At 41.2% G+C, this 18,097-nt stretch overlaps 1 protein-coding gene across 6 annotated transcripts in view; it reads left to right on the top strand.

The window, feature by feature from the left end:
- Window positions 1–4,605: 4,605 nt before the first annotated feature.
- GULP1 (GULP PTB domain containing engulfment adaptor 1) overlaps window positions 4,606–18,097 on the top strand; it is a 152,208-nt gene continuing 138,716 nt past the window's right edge. Inside the window, exon 1 of one of the 6 annotated variants that reach the window (XM_032190368.1) lies at window positions 4,606–4,733. The gene's annotated coding sequence lies outside the window, so the exon portion shown is untranslated. The remainder of the gene's footprint in view (window positions 4,734–18,097) is intronic. The other 5 variants (XM_032190367.1, XM_032190365.1, XM_032190362.1 and 2 more) reach the window with 5 other exon arrangements.

The raw sequence follows: 18,097 nt of genomic DNA, 5'->3' as shown, positions 1-18,097 counted from the left end.
CCTTCCTCTTTAGATAGATTGTTAGTTGATATTGATCTCATGCTCAGATTTACAGTGATTAACAGTAAATCAGTCACTATTGATGGACTACAAAGACTCCAGTCAGATGAAGGCTTTAAACAACTCAACTCTTTAAGACACCTGGAAAAAACTGAGTAGGTTATGACACCCAGAAAATTTAATAGTTCTTTCTGAATATATTTTTTTCCCAATGATGAGGAAAAATTCATATACACACACAAAAAAAAATCATATACACAAGAGTGTTTTTTATTATGTTATATATATTCAGCAGGAATCCTTTTATAAATGGATTGAGAGGAATGCAAGAAGTCTTGTAATTCTGAGTCAATAACCCTTCACATCTTTGAAGTATGACTGCATTCCCAGTTAATCAAGCTAGATAAAATAACTGTGTTTCATGTTCTTCAATCTCTCCCAAATAACTCCGTATCAGATCTTCTAATATATATGAGCCTCTGTCATAGGCTCTCAGTAAATCCTATCTCAAGAGTTTTTGGTCAATTGTCAAACAAAAGTGAAATTAAGGTAACGTGCTGCTACATAACTGCTGTCAAGAGGCATCTGCTTGGATGAACTGAGGAACAGCTACCTGGTTACCCAGTTGATTAAGTTTACAAAAGATAAGGCAACTAGTTGTCTGGGTACTCAGCCCTCTTGGGCTTTGCTGTCTCTGATGCGATACACAAGCTGACACTGCTTATGATGTCTTTCCTTTTTTGATGTGCACAGCTTTTTTACTCCTCCTAATGCCATTCAGATCAATGTTGGGATGTGATTTTTGTTTACAGTGTAAACAGTTTTCTGGTAAAGCAAGGAAAACTTAAATTGAGGGTATGTTATACTTCTATGACAACATTAAAAAGGCCCACAGGTTAAATAAGAAATCAAGGACGGAAATTTCTCTGGCAATTTTTCTTCATAAGAAAGATTGAATGGAGGTGCTTTGCTGTCTTATTTATTGAACATTCCTGCAGGGTAATGCTTATTTAGGTTTTGGTCTTTGAGAGGGGTGAGACAGTGCTCAGCAGGGAGGTGAAACTTTTCAGGTTGTATAATTGGTGCAATCCTTTAATCTTTGTTCCTTCTAGTAACAATTTTCTCTTAAATCAATCCAAGGGATTAATATTTACTCTTTGATCTTGGTGCAGGTACAGATGTAGATGAATGTGGATTCCATTGCTTTTGCTCATCATGTATTTTCTCCACTCAGTCATCACTATCTCTTTACATGACTGATGCTTACAACCTCATGAGAACAATAATACATCCTTTCATATAAGGAGACAATTTTTATGTGTTTATGAATGTGATTTTGTTCTCTCTTGAGGATATTTTTTCATTTCTTCTGTGCCTGGTTCTTTGCTCAAATTCTCTACAACACTCTAGAATGATAGCCCCAGGAGTGTCCTGACTTCAGGTTTTGGGGACTTAGAATACAGAGGAAGTCACTGTTTTATTCTTTTTCCTCCTAGACTTGCAACATGGATTATGCCATTTTAAAAAATAGGTAAAGAGGTACTATTTCTACAATTCCTATGTTTTTGCTCTACTTTTCCTCTCACTGTTCTTATTTATTCACATAGATTGCCATTGTTGATGGGGAAAAATGACAGAAGAAAAAAAATATATATATTTTTTCTCTATTCTCCTCAGGGAATATTCACCAAATTTAAGTTGAAGATAGGTTTGCTCTACACTTCTTTTGTTTAGACATTGCAAGACAGACTACATCAAAAATAACACATTAAGAAATACAAAGCTTCTCAGTTACTATTTTTTTGTGTTTATAAAATGTCTCAGTTTTTAAGAAACTAATTTGCATGCAGAAGGAATTTTTAAATACACCCTTTCCTGAGGAAATATATTCTACACTTAGAAATATTTTTACTGCATTCTAAACGGTATAACTTGAAGCTGGACAAAATCTACCCTGACTTCATACCAGAAAAATCTGGAAACCAAAACCAAAAACAACCCCCCCCACACACACACAGTCTATCATATTATATTTTTAATTTTCTCTGATGAAGAATCTGTCCTTCAGAAAGTACCCTTAACTGCACATTTTCCTTGGTTTCTGGATCACTTTCAGAGAACTGAAGATAATTGTACTTCTGTAGCCAAAATGTTTTCTGTTTTTTTATTGGGTTCTGCTTTGCTATTGTGAGTGAGCTACTGACCTTAATTACAGTTTTACTAAAATTCTCCTGAAGCTTAGTTTTGCAAAGTGTAAAACCTGTAAGGGAGGCTATGACTTCAAAAAAATATATATTTTCAGCAAGTAGATCGAAACTTTGAGATTTCTTCTAATAAACTACCTGCAGCTGAGCTTCTCTGATCAAAATAAAAACAGAACATATACCGGAGAAGTTTGAGTGCTTGTTTGCTACATCAAATAAATAAATAAATAAATAAATTTAAAAAAATCGAGGCTTGGATGTATGTTTTGAAAAGCCAAATATAAAAAGATGCTTCCTGACACTGAAACAAACTGTAGTTTTGTCTAAGAAATCAATACACAAACTGCCTTTTTCCTCAAAAATGGTCACACCCATAAGAAACACAGGTGATGAGTCTACATGCTTCACACAATTAACAAATCAACCTTGAAATGAGCTAGATTACTCTGCTTTTATTACTCACAAGCATGGTCCTGGGTAGAAATTTACTTTTCTTTTTTTCTTCCTTACTTGCATAGATTTCATAGATTCTCTCCTCACCCTTTCTCTGTTTTCTACAGGCAAGTGGATAAGGAGTTGCATGCAATGCTGCTGTCAGTTTCCATAAGATACTGATGAAGGGTGTGCAAGCATAGCTGTCAAAAACAATAACAAAGTATTTTGGAAGTGTGTACCGACCACTCAAGGATCAGCTGTGAATGAAATAAAAGCATTTTTCTCAAATTCATTAGGTATTCAACTGTCTTAATATTTCACTACAGACAGGTTTATTATTATTTTTCAGAATAAGGTTTAATATTTTCTGGATGCTGAAAACAATTCCTGGCTATGTTGTTATTCAGGATATAATTCACAGACAAATTTCCTCAAAAGGTTTTCCACTTTCCATCCTTCAGGAAGGATAAATTTGTCTATTTACCTTTTGGAATTTAGCAGGTATGATTCTCCCACAGGTCAATTTTTTTTTTTTTTTTTTTTTTTTTTTTTAACACCACGATCCTTTACAACAGCTTCCTAGCTTTAGTTTACTGGGAAAGTTTACAAACAACTCTGAAAGCATATAAGATGTTAGGGTTTGTGTCTTTTCTCTGAGAGAATTGAACTGACTGAAAATTTCAGAAGCCTTCTAATAATCCCTAAAGCAGACATAATTTGCCTTATTTCCATGTATACATTTTGGAGGTTCTTTATTGAGGTTAAGAGCGAATGGAAAAGGCAGGTAGACTAATTAACTTTTTATATAATTCACATCTATGCTTGTAATTATCTAGGAGTTACTGATCTAAAAAGCTGCCTGGTGTTGATTTTTACCCTTCATGTTTATTCCATCGCGATCATTCCGCTCTTAACTGTAAATTGCCACCCTGAACTGTTTTCCTGCTATAAAGAAAACAAAACACCTACTGCACACGAAACACCTTTCCTTTGATTTCAGTGGCGTGTTTTGTTCTGCTAAATAGCTATTCTTGATGTTTGTCTGTTGATCAATGGAAAATGAAAGGCAACTTGCACAGTGGAGTTGTGCTGTGAAAAAAAACAGCTGGGGGAATGATGGATGAACCCCCTGCCTTTCCAAAGACACTTCCTATCCTGTCACTGAGGGTATCTTGGCAGAAGGCCATGGGGAATAGAGGAGAGAGGACAGACTTGAATTCCTTTTCTTCTTATTAGAAATATGGCGTGTCCCTAAGTAGCGTCTCCCGTAACTTGTAAAATATATTGGTGCAATGTTCCGGTGTTTCCAAAAGCACATTTTGACAGGGATTACGTGCAGGGACTGCATCATTCAAAGGCTATGGATCTATACCCTACTGAGAGACTTACTCTCCATCACGGATTTACCCAGGACGTGTAGAAGTGTCTCCCTTAACTCCCTTCCCCAAACTCTGCCTTTCCTTGCAGCGTTTTGAGCCGCTAACTTGCAGTCTTCTTCCTCAACTAGCACACGCTCCTTCCGACTGTTTTCCTCCTGCGTCCTCACCACTTTTTTCGCGGAAAGAAAGCAGAGCGTGAGTAAAGCAAGCGGCGGGGGCTGACCCTCTCCTCAAGAGCCGGGCCCCCTGCCTGGGGGTCGGCGGGGCGCTGCCCGTCCCTGGGCGCTCCCCCTCAGCCCCGGGCGGTGGCGGCGGCTCCCCGCTGCCCTCGGAGGCCCTGTTGTGACGCTTTCCAGCCGGGGCCGGCGTCACGGAGGCTGCTGGGCGACCCGTTCGCCACAGCAGCCCGTGGGCACAGCGGGCTGCGGCCACCTCCCGTCGGAGCCAGCCGCACCGACGGCTCCCACCACGGGCTGCTCCGCGCGCACCGCTAGCGGCGCCCCCTGCCGAGCGCCTCCTCCTCCTCCTCTTCCTCGCCTTCCTCCTCCTTCTCCTCCTCCTCATCCTCCCGGCCAGAGGCAGGGGGAGCCCGGGAGCAGCCGGCCCGGCAGGCAGGCGGGGTCCCCCGGCCGTCCGCCCGCGCTGACGTCAGGAAACTTTTCTCGGCGGCTCCGAGGCCGGAGCGGAGCGGGGAGGCGGCCGCCATCACCCGCAGGTAGGGTCCCGGGGGGCGGTGGGGGTGCGCGGTGCGGGCAGGGGCAGCGCCCGGGGGTCTCCCGTTGAGCGCCGCTCCCAGTCCGGCCGAGCAGGCGGCGCCCCGGGGGCGGTGAGGAGCCGGGCTCGCTGCCCCGGGGGGCTGCGGGGGGACCCGGGGGTCGCGGTGCCCCGGGGGGCTGCGGGGGGAGCCGGGGGTCGCGGTGCCCCGGGAAACTTCCCGCAGGTCGCCGAGCTTCGCTCCTCAACTCTCACCCCGCGACGAGCTCCGAGGGAGCTGCCCGGGGGGTGCTGAGTCCCAGCCCCAGCGGGTCTGGAAGTTTGGGGGTGCTGCTGGCTTGCAAGTTACCGGGGGTGTCTGCACGGAGAAGGGACCAAAAGCATGCCCAGAGCTCCCCGGCTGGGAGGCGAGGCACGTACGGAGGTGATTTGGAAGGTTTTGGGTTGCGTGGAGAGGCAAAATATTTGAACAAAGCATGTTTGGTCTACTCAGTGTAAATATAAACAGGCACCTTTTTTTTGTTTCTTATGTGCGTAGCTGTGCCCCCGCGACTTAGAAATACTTGTGTCTTTTCAATAGTTTTCTTCCCCTACGTATTAGACCGAATCCCAACTTCGGCAGTGCCGCTCTGCTGTTGTGCCGAGGCACCACTCCTCAGAGCTTCAACCCTCTGGTGATAGTCATCAAAATAAGGCAATTCCTACAAGAGGGGGAAGAAACCTTCCTGAAGGTCAAGATTCTGTTTGGTGGAGCACGAACGGAAAAGTTTGCCTTTAATTATTGAACGGCTTAGGCAATTGCTATGTCAGGGACAGCCCCTGATGTTTGGAGGTTTTCCACGTGCACTCAGGGAAAGGAGCAACAAAATAGTGGGGAAAATGGGGAGAGTAAATATGTGGTTATTAGCTGGATGGTTTGGGGTACGTATTTTATTTTTAGATGCGCAGCTGTGTAAGTGGTTATAGGCCCCCTTAAATATTTATCTCTATGTGAAGAGGTAGAATAAAGCTGGTGATTCACAGATTAAAAACCCAGGAATTACGGCACAGTACTGAAGGATGCAAGGGAACAGTCAGGTCTGTGCCTTTAACGGAGCTCCTGAGATAGGGACATTGGTGAAAAGAGTCTGGAAATCAGCAGAAGCAAGGGGTGCTTTAGCAGTAAGGATGTCAGTCTTAGGCATGACCTGGGTAGCGTTGGGCATGTCTTGGAAGTGATGGTTACAGGACCGAAAATGATTCTGATGCCAAAAAAAAAAATAGAGAGAGAAAAATTCTCAACTGCAACAGTGAACCACTACTGCAGGATCCCGTGTAATGCATTTTAAATCTCATGGGGAAATGCCAAACTGGTACTGGGTGAGCAAAGCTGAGGAAGGTGTAGTTAAAGCAGCGGATGAGACTGGCTGTTAGGTAAACTAATGGTTGGCACCGCCCTGTTGGGCTTTGGTAGCAACCTGTAATCTTTTTGAGGCTTGAATGTCTTTTCAGAATTCAAAGACTGCATCTACTGCTCTGCAAAACACTCACCTGGTGGGACCCTTCAGAATGTCCTTTAGGACCTCATTAAAGTAATGCGCTTATCCTTTGCCTTTAGACAATGTTACATCTCAGTTCCGCAACAGCAGCGCGAGTGGGTGTTTACCCAACATTTGTAAATATTGCTGGATGCTCTGCAACTCCAAATCAAAAGATTTACTCAAAGAACTGGAGAGGTCAAATACAATAAACTGGCATTTATGTTATGGTTATCAAATTAGTTTTTCTCGTGAGATAATCCCTCAAGAGCATATTGCTTGAACTTGTCATAAGAAAGTAATAAAAGCTACTGCGTGAAATAATTAAAGGACAACTTTAACTTCAACAGGGGACTACTGTGTCTTGAAAAAGAACAAAAAAGGAACTCCCTTATCCTTGAGTTGCTGATGTATTTGACATGAATTGCACAGGATGCTAATTCCCTCGGTTTTGGAGGGTCTGTAGCATGCCAAGAGCCCAAGTGCAGCAGGTTTCCTTTGCAGCATCAGGTGGCTGGGAACCATTGGTCATCATTGGGGGTGAAATGAGTAGCTGAGGCTTTATGGCAAGTTAATCAGCTCGTGAGACAAAAAGTCCTGGATTAGTAGAGCTGTTGCATAAGAATACACTAATTGAGCACAAATAAACGTTTTCCCCCATCCCCTTTTTAGCATTACTGCAATCTGATTTTGGAAGCAGTAAGCGCCTTTAGAGGACCAGCTTGTGTCCCTGTCAGTGCTTTGCTGAAGATGGTCCATGACTTAAATGCCACATCAAATTTCCTTGTCTTAGATATTCAAGCGTAGACCCTGCCTATGCCACTTCATTTGCATTGCTGAGGGCCCACGTAGGTTTTTACCTTTCCATGGGCACTGAAAGAACTCTGGCAGTGGCCAGACACAGATCCTCAGCCTTAAAAACACTTTCTACCTAGGCTACAGCTCCACCCAATCTAATACGCACAAGGTCATCTGAAATGCTGCATCTTGCCAGGTAGTTTCAAAACTTGTTTGTTATGCTGAACTGAACATCAAGAGAAGGAGGTGATGTTACTAGGTAGATGTTATCCAGATTTCAATAGAGAGTTTATCCAGCTGGAAACTCATCTTGAATTCCCAGGGAAGAGTTTACACTTTAATTCCACCTCCCCTCTGCTGGTTTAAGCAGATGTTCTAATCACCAAGCAATGAGGGTGCTCTGATAACCATCATTTCCTCAGGTTGAAATGGCTTGCTGGTTTTTGGGGGGTATAATTGTGTATTAGGCAAAGAAAGACCGTACAATTTTGTAGCTTAATGATACAGACACTCCTGTAGAAGAGAGACATGATGTGAGTTTGTAACAACCGTATATATAGTGAGCTTTCACCAGAGCAAGAAACAGAGCTCAGGCTTCCCAACACCTGAAGTTTTATGCAGACTACTTGATAATGTGGCAAAGAAGTACCAGAAAAGCCCCGAGAGTAAGATACGGCATTTCATGAACTTCTGTAAAGCAAAGATTACTTCTATTTTTAGAAATGTGTGACTTTTAAGGCAAATAGTTTGACATTCAGAAGTGTCCGATGGTTGTTTCTAGCATGCTGTATTGCTTTAGTGGGGCCGGGCGAGCAGGTATTCCTGTGTCTGGCAATAGCTGTGGATAGAGGAGAGTCATCTCTATGGGTTGCCATCTTCTTGGAATCCCTAGAATAACATGAAAACTTTAGCATTCAAATTCCTGCATGTTATTTTTAGATAAAATGATTTTTTTTTTGAGGACTGCTGGATTCTCTGGAACTCTTCAAGATCTTTCATCTGTGTGTCTGTGTGTGTTTTTTTTTTTTTCTTCTCTCTTTCTCTGCTCTCCTGGTTCCCCGCAGTTTTAATGGGGCAATCTTGGAGGAAGACAAAACGCAGTAGCAACATGCAAAGCAGACCCCAGAGTGCTAGCCGCTGTGCTGTTTCACAGTGCATTCCCTTTTTCAGTTTTGTCCTTTTAAATGCAGATCCTAGATCTCCACTTCTTCCCAGCCAGGATGTGTTCTGAGGAACTTAAATCTTGTGCTTACACTTCCCAGGTGCTCAGGGACGCTCAAAATCCTTGCAGGAGCCCAAGCAGAAAGCAGGGCTGGGTGAGGCAGAGGCTGCCCTGGCTGGCAGCAAGAGGCTGCCCCTCTCACCCCTACCCTGTGGTGCACAGCATCCTCTGAGCTGCTCCTTGGCTGCCCTCTGGAACTCAGGATTTTCCTACACCTACAGGCATACGGAACACAATCCATGGATTTTCTCTTTTGCCAGATTGAAGAGATTGTTTCAAAAGACCTTCTTTAAAAAAACTACATTAAAAAAAAAAAAAGTACAATGCTTTTTTTCTTCATCTGTTGTGAAATCTTCTGGAAAGCAGAGCAGAAGTGAGGTAATGAGCCTAGATAAGTGACTGTGTTCCCAATAAAAAATGATTTTTCCTGCAATCACATCTCAAAATGTAGTTTGGAACAGCAGTCATCTTTGCATGCCAATTACATTAGGAGTTGTTTAAAGAAAGTTTGGTGTGTCCTCAAACCTATTTTCTTAATGTTTGTCCGGAGCATCTTTCCAAATGCCTTGCTGTGCAGATATGTGCTGTCTCTAATGCCTCCTTCCTACATGCTGTGTTGGCAGCCGTGTGCATTCAAAGATCATGAGTCAGGTCCCATAACAAAATTATGAAATGGGCTTAAAAACAGTACAGGCTTTCACTTTGTCCTTTTCAAATGTTTAGCGTTTTCTTCTTTCTTTAAAGTTTTTTTTTTTCTTTTTCTTTTTTTTTTTTTCAGTTCCTTACATCTGAAACTTGATTATGTTAAATGGTGGTGTGGTTCTTTTTCTTTTTTTTTCTTTTTTATTTTTAACAGAAGCTCAATTTCAGGTCTTAAGTCTTCTAGAAAAACATGTCTTGCAAAGCTTGCACTAAAATCATGAATGATGGCACCACCATGTCTGAGCTTCTGCTGATACAAGCTGCAGTTTTAAATGGGAAAGTACGTCAAAATATTTCATTGTCACTCTTGCTTATAATAAGATGCTACACAGGTCTCTGCTGATGGTTCTGGCTGCTTGTTCATGTGCTAAAATCAAAGCAGATTAAATCCCAGGCCTGAAGATAGCAGCTGTTAGTGTGTCTTTTTCTTCTGCTTCCCACCTCATCGAGTGACAGCATGGGCATAGTCTTCACTTCCAAAACAACGGGCACTTGGTGTCCAGCTAGGTGGTGGTTTCATCTCACAGGGTATGGCACGGTGTGGTATGCACGAGTGTGTGTCTGATGGTGTATGCAGCTCTTACCTATTTTAGAGGAACTGCAGTTAAAATAACATGGAAAAATATCCCATTAAAGTAATGCATGATAGTGAGAGATGAATTGCTTATCGTTTACATATAACATGGTGCTGAATCTTTACTCAGGACAGAAAATGGTAGCAGGGGGCCATGTAGCCAGCAGAAAGTAGTTTGAGAGCCTAACCCCCACTATCGTGCCCTTTAAGCTGTTTCACATGTGTGAGCTTTCAAGGAGCGTGTACAGGGGATTTGTAAGCACAAAGGTCTTTAACATCTGAGTTTAGTATGATCTTGTTCTTGATTTAGGCAGCCTAAAAATTGCAGTACTAATTTTGTAAGCTGTATGTTGTGTTAATATTCAATTTCTTCTGTTGTGCAAATAGGCTTAGGATTGAAGAAACACTTTTCCAACAAATTCTGCAACTGGAGCTGATACTAATTCTCTTATCTTTCTGTGCCATACAGTAATTGCACTTAATTGTCTGCTTCTGCTATGTTGTGTGGTGTGAAATGCAGTATGTCAACACTGCTAAACTGCAACAGCAGTGTTTATAATGCTGATGGTATTGAAGAAGAGAATTTGCAGATCTCCCACCTAACTGGATGAAACAGCTCTGGTGCAGCTGCCAAGGCAGCCCTTTTTATGTATTCCGGTAGTGAGGTAGTGAAAGCTTTTTTTTTTTTTTTTCTCTGTATTGTTTTTGTTGTATCAAGTCTTCATGATTTTTTGTGTCCTGTGTCAGACTGTTAAGCTGAAAGGCATGGAAAGGCATGTCCATAGCTAGGACGGCAGAGTGTAAAAGAAGTAACAGTCCCTCAGAAATGCTGGAATTGTCATGAAATGGCTTAATAGCCTTACAATTTAGTGCAGCTCTCCTAACTTGAGTCTCCTTTATCTTTTTTAAGGCATTTCAGTGTTTTGCAGACTCGGAGAATTCACCTAAAGAGGTTGCAACTTGTAAAAAGGATTCTACAACCTTCCCTCAGCAGGTGGCGATGGGAGGCTCTGGGCATCTTCCTACATCCCAGCTTCCCTTCCCTCCCAGTCGACCACTTTCTATGCTGAAAGGTAGCCAAAACTCCCATAAAGAACGGGAACTAAAGCTGTTTGTTTTCTGTAAGCTGCTTGGATCCTTCCAGAGGTAGAAGGAAAATACCAGCTGGAAATCATGAGGGAAGAAGAATGGTGTGATTTTGTGTTAAGGTTGAAAATATACTTTGCCTGTGGTTAGTTCAGTGTTACAGTTTACACTTGAATGAGTATATAAAGAAGGCAAATTAGAAGAAATACAGAGGAAAGCAAGCGGAACTGTAACATTTGACAAATTGTCTGCTTGTCTTACCCCTGCAAAAAGGGGGGGAAAAACCTTCTATTTAAGTTTTACCTGGGTACATGAGGTTTCAGAAATGCATGGGCTGATGGGCCTCTCATCCCCCTTCACATGGAAAATGACATTGTGTCCTCAGAACCCCCTTTTTGCTTAGTTTCAATGGGACTCTGCATACTTTTGTATTGGTTTTTACTGGAGCAGCCTGAGCCAACACACGGCTACAGACAGCAAATCTGCAGGCGTGGACAATTCAGCTCAGCTGCATTGTATGAGCTGTAGTGATCATCTGTCAGGAGATCACGGCACAGCTGACAGCACTCTTGATTGTTTCTCTCCAAAAAGTGCTGGTATTTGCTTTGCTTTTACACTGACTGGCAAAGCAGGAGCGATGTGACTGCAGAGGGGACAGCACTGCCACGAGGCAGCAGGTATCGGTGGCAGCAGGCAGAAAGTTCAGGGATGACTTCAGGGTGTCGTGGTAAGAAGAAAGCGAATTATTACATATTACTTAGTGATAATACAGTGCTGAGGTACCATATTTCATGTATCTAGGTGTTTAAAATAGGTAAGTACAAAATATGGCAATTTACATTACTTATATATGAATATTTTATTTACAACTTTAACCTCTTTTGAGATGCCACTCATACTGGGGGAATCTGGGATGCCTCAGGCTGTAGTATCAGCAGGAACAGTCAGCATCCGATCTCTGCATCCAGTACGCTGAGGTGCCAAGCCGTGCTCTCACTTCATTCTTGGTAAAAACATGGCAGTGATTCCTCTGTGATCTCTCTTGATATCCCACTTAGAAAACATCAACATAATGGGAGGTAAAATCTTAAATTATAAAAAGTAAGATAAAATCCAAGTTAATTCTTCGGGTAGCTCCCACATCATCAGAAAAACATTGTGATCTAGGTACTGTAATGGCTAATTCCTACAATGTTAGAAGAGCTTTTATAGGGATGTGACTGGCATAATCAGTTTCTAAGCAATTGGAGAGCAAGGACATACTTCACGGTGCAAGTCCCAGGTTTGAATGTGATATGCTTAATTCCGCTCCTCTTTGCTAACGTAACTATGGATGTCAGAGCACAGTGTGCTTTACCTGTGGTGCTTACCATCAATACCTCTTCTGCTTTCCCTTTTCCTACAGACCTGTTGCCAATGTGTGTTACAAGATTGCTGACATTTTACCTAATGCATTTTATTTGCGAGTGGGTTTGAAGAATTTCCCTGTTTATCTTCGTCTTGGGTGGGATGTTTCTGTGTAGAAGTGGTAAGCCGGGTCTTAACTCCTAGGCTGTCTAACACAGGTGGTAGTGACCAGATGAACACCAGCTTCGTTGCATCACTCTGTACTGCTTCATCCATCAGTTTGTGTAGGGATCAGGGAAAATGGTGCTTTCATCTTCTGAGGCTTCGGTTCTGCTCTGCTCATCAAAATAGAATTTGTCATGTTAGTAAGGAGTTCTTCCGTTGGCTTTAAATGGAGGCAGGCAAGGAGGTAATTTGCTTCTGCATTCTTCTTCTCAGGTTTGAAGAAAATACAGAACCAGGTCATATTCAGATAATTTAAGGGTATTGCACTTTATTATATAGAGGTTTTCTTCCTATTCTTGGGAAATACCCTTACTGTTTATTATTTTGTGGTTTATGAGTAAAGCCTACATGAGATTTTTCTCTCTTCCCACTCTGGAGCTGTTTCCTCTGCAGCATTGTTAGGCTTGATTGGAATCTAGGAACTTTCTTAGTAGTGAGTCAAGAAAAAATATAAACAAAAGCTGGGCAAGGCATAGTGGAGGAATGGGAGAGATTTTAAATGTGGTTTAAAACCTTCTAGCTCTAAGATAGAGGTACAGTTACCTCCCTGTCCATGCACACCTTGTGCTTCCTCTTAATTTTTTCACTTTTCTTCTGTTGCCCTTGCTCATAAGTATTTCTCACTCTCTTGTGTTGTGCCTATATATGGTTTCAGTTTGGGATTGTCACATTTTTTGGCCTTGTAACTGAACAGTGGTTAAAAGGTGTGAAGAAACTGACCACAGATTAGATATTTAGTGAAAGGTAAAGAAAAGCATGTTTAAGATTAGTGGAATGTATTTGAGATGTGTTATGTTACCGGCATACCCATGCCTTCTTAAAACCTGAAATAATCTGTTTTCTATTTAATCCAAATCACTTTCATTTGCTAAGTCATCTGGAATTTACTTTTGCTGAATGAAGTTCTTAGATTGCTTAGCCAAATGGCAGGGGAAAAAATGTCCAACTACTGAAGAATATGCCTGGATACTAAGGAACAAAATAAAATGCTAAAGATCTCAGTTCTGAAAGAAATAAGTGGTTGGCTAGAGATAAATGCTTTGAATTCGTTATGGTGAGTTTTGCCAGATGTTCTTAAAGAGTGTTTGTGTACGTTGTATTTACTGTGGTGTTTCTCATACTTGCTGCAAGGCATGTGTATTTCTAGGTCATTTGATCTTGTTTATGGTCTAAATACTCCCCCCCCCCCCCCCTTCCCCAACACACACACAAAACAGCAGTATCCAATTGTGTACTATGTTCAGCTGCTTTTTAGAAGATGTGATCCAAACGTTAAGTCCCATCCGGCATTTGTGTATGGTAAAATGAATAAACTATTTCTTCTCAGCTGGCAAATTCGCTTTGAATCTTATGATGTCTTGATAGAGATCTGAAACTTGCATTTTGCTATGTACCTAGGAATGCCTGACATGGTACGATCCTTAAGGAGATATTGCACCTGAAAGACTTTTTTAAGACATGCCTGGAGGAGACAACTTATCAAGTGTACTCTCAGCCTCAAACAACATGGAAGGGTGAATGGCAGAGAGATCTATGCTCTGTACTAAAAGATCTCATCAGTCACCTGAAAACACATCAGTTATTCCTTTATAGTCTGTCCTGGTACATGTGTATTAGGAAAACCCATGTTTGTATATGGCAAATACTGGCTAGAGCAGCAGCTGATGCGTGGTCATCCAAAACACGGCTTTTCCACAATTATCCTGTTACTAGTTGTGTTGTGTCATGGATGCATTAATTCTGTTCGTCTGTGCTTTGATTTATCAGAGGATGTTTCTTCTCAGGCTATGCAACTCTGCAGGTAGCTTGACACAGCAGGATGCTGCCGACAGGGTGCTCGAAGCCTTTTCCTATCCATTACCACCTTTTTCTGCCTGGAGCACCTTCCTCTGGGCACTGGCTCAGGTGTGTGCAATATTGCACTGGGAATTGGGTCATGTAGGGAGGACAATTCACATGTGTTCAGTCTGATGGTGGAGCAATAGCATGAGATGACACAAGGTTCCTTTTCAAATTAGCACATGTACAATGTGCGAACCTGCAAGCCTTCATCCAGTGTGTGCAGGATTTTTTTGCTGCTTGCAGTAGAGTTTGTCAGCAACCTGACCAGAACAGGTTAATGCACGTAAACAGTCCTTTTCTATCCTTCACTGATGTAGTTTTATATTCTACAAGGCACGTCTGCTTTAACAAGTGAGGATAAACAGTGCTGCATTGTGGAAAACACAGCTGCTTCTTACTATACCCAGTTTATTAAGCTTTGTCATAAATTCAGGTTACTAGAGATGTATATTGGGGAGGTTTGTTTATTTTCCTGCAAAGCTTCATCAGAATAACACAGAAGTTTGTTTTTCTGGCTCCTGCCTTTCTTTCAAAATGAAAAATGCATTGACTTCTAAATACAATAGCATACTTATTTTATTCATTAAATAATAACTTGTTTTCTTTGGGTTTGATTTCTTATGATTTATTTTTTTTTTTTAATGTAGACTTCCCTGAGTGGCCCTGCTGACTGCTTAAAGAAGGGAGACTGATAGCTTTCTTTCCTTTTTTTTTTTTTTTTTTTGGTTATTCTCTGTGATATATATTATGACAATAAATATTGTGGATGCAGTGCTCCTTCCATGGCTAAATAACTAAGAATGCCTTGGTCTAATTTATGGTGTTGTATGTTGCCTTATGTCAATCATCAGGCTGACTGTCTGTTGTGGAGATTGATTTTAATGGCAAAAAATGTCTATTTCTCTGGCAGTCCAAACAGATGAGTAGGATGAGTAGTCTTAAGTTCATTCTGTGTGTGCTTGTGCCTGTCCTTCTTCATCAGAGCTACTTGGAATTGCCTGAATTTCATTTGCCAAATTTGATTGCCAGATTTCATGTGTTGATAAGAGATTAAGACAAGCTTGTATTTAAGATAGCTACTTCATGTTATGAAATTAAATTTAGCTGAATACTGATCTCTGCTGAGAATGGAAGCTGATACTCCTCCTGTTCCTGTTTAATAGATCAGTTGAGGGAGAGTATCATCATCGTGTAGAATAGATTCATGGGCTGAGAGCTTTTTGGGCCAGAACAAACAATGTGATAGTTCTGGCTTGTCCAGGGACTTGCGGTTGTGGCAGCATCCCCGCTCAATAAAACATGCTGTAGCTGAAGATTCAATTTGCACTTGGAAGCTCCACTGTTTTAAGTCCTATCATAGCGTAGAGCAGAGTGTGCCAGTCCTTAACTACTTTTCAAGGGATCTTTTTACAGTTAGTGGTGGTGCTGCTGCTTGGATAGAGAAGGATTCTGGTGCTTTGGGGACTGAGTGCTCTTGAAGATGAAGGCAGACCATTTAAATGCTTTATTTTCAGACTAAGCTCTAGTGGAATTAGGCTGCAGTGGAGTCATCACACTTCTTCCTTTTGCCTTTCTACCTGCCAATAATTTTGAAGTGTTGGCCTGCTCCGTTTTTTTTTTAAATACATTTCACAAAACCTGATGAATGGGTAGAAGAGAGAGATTGGTATTAGCATCCCTGTGAAAGATGTGTGGCTGACTGGAGAATGACGTGGGAGAAACACTGGATTCTCGCTTTTTGCTTGAAGCCTGCTGATTTTTAGTGACAGAGGTACCTGTAATTTTTACCTGCTGAAAACACTTTTCCTTTGCTCTGAAAAAAATTACCCATTAAGCCCTGTCATTGCTGATGAAACCTAGCTAGTACCTTATTTTGGACTGAGCTTACAGGTGCACAACATTGTGAAATTTAATATTGTTCTTTGTCATGCTCATGCAATTCACTCAGTCTCCTCCATTACCTATTATTTTTTCTATTTTTATTGTATTTTATCACATTCTCTTGTCCTGAAGTTTAGAGGGCTAAACTTTCATTTTAGCCCTCTTCAGTCTTTTTTCAGCAGACACAATCCTTCACTTAGGTAACTGCGCTTCAGCAGAACTGGTATGAGACATTCAGTGTGTGTGTGTGTGTGTGTGTGTGTGTGTGTATACACATACAGTATATATAAATCTTTCTTGCCCAAGTCTCCTTATATAAATAATCTTCATTCTAGATTTGGGGTCTGTATGTGTAAATCAAATAGTTTGCCCATTTTTCTGTGGGAATTTTCTATTTGCCTGAGGAACTTGTATGAACCCCATGTGCTCCCAGAATTTGCAGTTATTTTTTTTCATACAGATTCCTTCAGAAAACCGGGTGGTTTTAGGACTGGGCAGTATGTTCGGTTGTCTTCTGTGTTTCTTATTAAGGAAAAGCTTATGATGCCAGTTGGGCTTGTTATTTTTCAGGTATTGTTTCTATATACTTCTTTGTTCAGCAGTGTCCTTGGATGACCCTTTTCTCTATCTGCAATATCTGAACTTGTCAGTGTTTTTTTTTCTTTTAATTACTTTTGTGTTTCCAGAGCATGGTATGCTGTAGTGCTTTCCATAAATAAAAACTAATGGAGTTGGAAATCCCACGTGTTGTCTCTGCTGTGTCTGTTCTCCCTGTACGAGCAGCTACACAGCAACGCCTGTCCTGAGGCTTTGAAGGTTATTATTACATGAAAGAATTTTGGGATCTTCTGTCTTTTACAGGGGAGCTTCCCAGGGCTTTTTCATCAAATGTGCTTGTTGGATCGGTAGCTCTTCTATATATTCCTTCTGTTGCTTGTTGTTTGCTGCTTGTTCATGTTTTTTATCTAGGCTTGGAGGGATTTTTTTTTCTTTCTTGTTATTCTTTATATTTGAATGATCCATAAAATTAGTTCCATACATTTTTAGTTATCTGTTCCATCTGCTGAAGATTATTTATTTGTTTGTTCCCCTTCATTCCCTTTATACCTCTGTTTGCCCACCACGTTCTTGTTAACCTTGCAAACGCAGGTCTTGGCCACTGATTTTTACAATCCCATTTGCTCTGACTGCTGCAGCTCAATATCACTTGAGTGTTCATTTCTTCTTGCACTGAAACCGTATGCATATCTCTCTGCACTCCCAGTTTGTTTACCAGAGTTAGTGAGAACTTAATTGATGCAAGCAAGAATTCAACATTTGGAGGAATATCAGGCACGTTTGGTTGTTGTGCCTGATCTCTGTCTGTGATTCCTCAGGAGTAAACAAGGACTGTGGATTCCTTTCATGTCTGTCTCCTCTTTAGCTGTCCTTACAGAAATGCTACTGCATTGCCATGGCAGGTCAGACTCTGCCTTTTTAACCAGGAATACAATTTTGGTCTCTACCATGTTTCATAAATATTCGTTTTCCACGACCACCCTGGGGCTCTGCATTCCTAGATTTCTAAGCTGATTTTCAAGATTTGGTGCAGACTTTGGATGATAAAATAAAACGTACCCAGACCTCTTGGATTAGACATGATCTGGTGCTATCATCTAGATCAAAAGAGAAGACAAATCCTGTTCTAAATTGTTTTCTCTTCATCTGCTGCATTGCAATGATGTCATGTAACAGGACATTTTTAACCTCCTGTGGTTTTTAATACTTAATGTGTTGTACAAAGGAGGCTTTTCCTATTATTGTTCCCTTGTCCTCTGTGATGAGAAATGCAAATGTCCTGCACAAAACACCCTGTGTAATTTTAGCTGGAATATAGTGCTGAGCTGGATAATGAGTAGGACTCTTAAGATACAAGTGTGATAATACCACAAGTTTCAGCAAGGTTTTCTGGAGATTTAAGGTAACTGTTAAGGCCAATATGCTGTATGTATGTTTTTTTCCATGTTTTCAAGTTAAAAGAGAAAACAACTGTTAAAGTAAAAATGAATCTGTGGTGTAGGTTTCAGTCTAAACAGTAATTATATATATATATTTTTTATTCTTCTAAAATGAATACAGTTCGTTAATCCTTAATGTCCAGGGCTTTAAAATAATAGTATCATGCCATTAGT

This window comes from Aythya fuligula, chromosome 6 (assembly GCF_009819795.1).
Source record: "Aythya fuligula isolate bAytFul2 chromosome 6, bAytFul2.pri, whole genome shotgun sequence".
In the NCBI taxonomy this organism is placed as follows: Eukaryota; Metazoa; Chordata; class Aves; order Anseriformes; family Anatidae; genus Aythya; species Aythya fuligula.
This window is presented reverse-complemented; position numbering and strand designations above follow the sequence as displayed.